Here is a 3,473-nt window from a genome sequence, read left to right as displayed (position 1 = left end):
AACTCCACCTTTGTTTTGATACCAAGATTTCTATGTATACCCAGATAAAGTATCAAAATGTGGTAATGATGGATTAATTATTAGTAGGAAGATTATGTAGCAAGAGAGATCAGCCTCCCTTTGGGATCTTTACAATGCCTTGGTAAGGCCACACCTGGAATACTGCATCCAGTTTTGGTCACAACGATGTAAAAAAGATTTTGCGACTCTACAAAGAGTACAGAGAAGAGCAACAAAGATGATTAGGGGAATGGAGGCTAAAACATATAAGGAATGGTTGCTGGAATTGGGTATGTCTTGTTTAATGAAGAAAAGGATGAGGGGGGACATGATAGCAGTCTTCCAATATCTCAGAGGCTGCCACAAAGAAGAGGGAGTCAAACTATTCTCCAAAGCGCCTGAAGGCAGGACAAGAAGCAATGGATGGAAACTAATCAAGGAGAGAAGCAACCTAGAACTAAGGAGAAACTTCCTGACAGTTAGAACAATTAACCAGTGGAACAACCTGCCTCCAGAAGCGGTGAATGCTCCAACGTTGGAAGTTTTTAAGAAGAGACTGGACAGCCATTTGTCTGAAATGGTATAGGGTTTCCTGCCTGGGCAGGGGGTTGGACTAGATGACTTCCAAGGTCCCTTCCAACTTTATTATTATTATTTTATTTTATATTATTATTATTATTATTATTATTATTATTATTATTATTATTATTATTATTATTATTATTATTATTATATTCTTTCTTATCTGCTGAGCTTGTGCTCTTTTCTGGATCTTTGGCAAGGACTTGGGTAATCTTGGCCAGAGGCCAAAAATTCCACTTATTCACTCAAAATATTGCACAGCCCAGCTATTTTGTCTTGGTCTTATCTATTTCCCTTGATCTTGTCAATGTCTTGAATTTAGTCTGGACTGTATTTCTGGGCTCCCCCAATGTAAGCTATCTTTCGTTACTGAGATAGAAACCAAAGTTCTTCGCCACTGTAGCAGGAAGCGTACTGAACATAACAACAAAAAGTGCTAACTGCAGATAGAAAATGTGCTGTGAAAAAGATTGTGGAGAAGATTTGGGAGGACTATATTAGCTTTTAAAATAGAGGGCCATAAATGGAAAAACAGAAAGAAGAACCAGAAGGAAAAATGAGATCAAGTTTATTATGGCCTTTATTCAGCAGAACTCAAAAGAAAAGCTTACCCTAAAGATATAAAGCTAATTATTAGTACTTATCTCTCTCTATAATTACACTAAAGCAAGTCCAGTTTTGTTCTATCTGGCAAAATATACATTTGGGATTATCTGATGAGATAGTAATGAACGCAGTCTAAATTATATATATTTATACTCAGTGGAAACATATATTTAAGATGGTGTAATAAGTGGAACATATATTTGATGTGTTTAGTACAAACAAAATGGCAATTGATGATTTACTATGATTAATTAATTGGCCAAAGGTGAAACTGAAATTATTGCAGGGCTTTTCCTGATATTATTTGAAGGGGACACTCCCTTGGTAACCAGGCTGAACTATGAAATAATAATTTAAAAAATTTCTAGAAGAAAGCAGTGGTAAATCGCTTCTGTCACACTTCCACGAAAATTGCATGAATCCAGACACCAGGAGCTGGGCTTTACTGGAGAGCCTCTTGTTTTTTTATATATATATTTTATTTTTTTAATTTTACTTCTGATTTAGTCATGCTAAATAAAAAACCGAATCCTAAATGAACTCATATTGGTGAATCTTTTGCGTCTGTTTCAGGTTACAATAATATTTTTGAGATATAGCACACTTCCAGCTTTTTAAACCAAATCAAATTCAGCAAGATCAAATGTTATATCCAATAGTGGTCATTCAGGAAGTGTCCAGAACTCTGTCCTTCATTTCCCAGAATAGTTTCTACAATATTTTAATATTTGCTTAAACTATCTTCTTTAGAATTTGAATTGTGTTTTCATTCTAATCATTCTAATTTAAATCATTGATTTAATTTGATTACAGGTTTTCTGTACAAGCCTATACTGCCACCAAATTTTCTGATCTATTAAGAAGCAATAAATTACATTATTCAAGATAGTGATCCAATTGTGAAAGTTCATTTGATTTAGATTTCATTCACTCTTCTTCAAATCTGAACTCAATTTTTGAACAATACAGGATGATGCCTAAATGGCAGTAAGAACCAAGAGGAGAACAAGCATTAGGAATATCAAGGAGAGAGAAATGCAACCAGTTATAGCAAAGCTTAATTGAAGATAGGAAACAGAAACTACAGGGTAATTTTTTTACTTGTGAAAATTGACCATGTCCCAATCATACGTTAAATATGGAAAATACTGTCGGGTGAGCTTAGAATGTATCCTATTGTCCCAGAATCTGGGAAATTCCAGCTGATCCAACAGAAGAAAAAGTATAACTGATTTAACAATGCAATATAATATCAAAATAATCAAAATATCTGTATAAAAGATGTATTCTTTTAATTATAATTTTGTATTCTTATTGTTATAGTTTTACTGCTTTTATTGTTGTAAGCTGCCCAGAGTTCCCTTGTGGTGAGATGGGCGGCAAATAAATTTAATAGATAAAAAAACAATAAATAAACAAATATTACAGAAACTGAAGAAGGAAAATTGAGAAATGAAAGTGTCTTGGAAAATTGTAGTATAAACAGAATTGCTCAAAAGTCTTCTTCCTTGTGCTATTCTTAATCAAATAAGTAAAAATAAGCTTATTTTTAATGTGGGCACAAAACACATAGGAACAATCAATTGCTGAAAATCAGGCACAGATTTTTACTTTGAGTGTTGTTATTAGAATTATTTCAGCCAATCTCCATCCTTGAAAAGACCAAAGCTGACAGGAAAAGGGCAGGTGCTCAATAATCATACCATATATATATATTTGAAATTCAGGAGGGTTTTCGTTGGCTGCATGAATCATAGTTAACACAATAGATGTTATCATCCAGAAATACTGTAACAAATCGGAGTGAAGAATGCTCAGCTTCTATCTGGAAGACTGTCCTGTTCCCCCAGTGAAAAGTTTCAAAAGAAGTAGACATCAAGCTGTGCGAGAAGGGTGCACCTGCTTGGTTTTATTGTTGCTGGACCAGTGCTTTAATAACATCTTCAAAGATCTCTTGTGTCACTCACACAGACTGGTCAGAGGCTCACAGCACCCGCAACCAATGACAGGAGAGGCTGCAATGGGCTGCCTTCTTTGTGGGTGATTGGCAGCTGGAAAAGAAGTCACAGTAAGAAAGTCTGGGGGAGGGGGGAGCCTTCCTGCCCATCCTCCCCTTTATTATTTCCAGGAGTGGCTGAGAGAGAAAGGAGCAAAAAAGGGGAAAAAATAGAACAGTACTTGGAGCTTTATCTGCTCAACCTCCCAGTAAGAAGAAAAGGATGGGTTTATGGAAGGGGTCTGTGGGGAAAAAGGGGCTTAGTGGAGTAAAATGACTTTACTAAACA

General features: G+C 35.4%; 1 protein-coding gene across 1 annotated transcript in view; it reads right to left on the bottom strand.

The window, feature by feature from the left end:
* LOC107292798 (trefoil factor 2-like) overlaps positions 1–3,473 on the bottom strand; it is a 17,980-nt gene that overhangs the window by 9,033 nt on the left and 5,474 nt on the right. The window lies entirely within an intron of this gene.

The sequence above is a fragment of the Protobothrops mucrosquamatus genome, unplaced genomic scaffold, assembly GCF_001527695.2.
Source record: "Protobothrops mucrosquamatus isolate PMUCROS unplaced genomic scaffold, P.Mucros_1.0 scaffold1426, whole genome shotgun sequence".
NCBI lineage: Eukaryota > Metazoa > Chordata > Lepidosauria > Squamata > Viperidae > Protobothrops > Protobothrops mucrosquamatus.
This window is presented reverse-complemented; position numbering and strand designations above follow the sequence as displayed.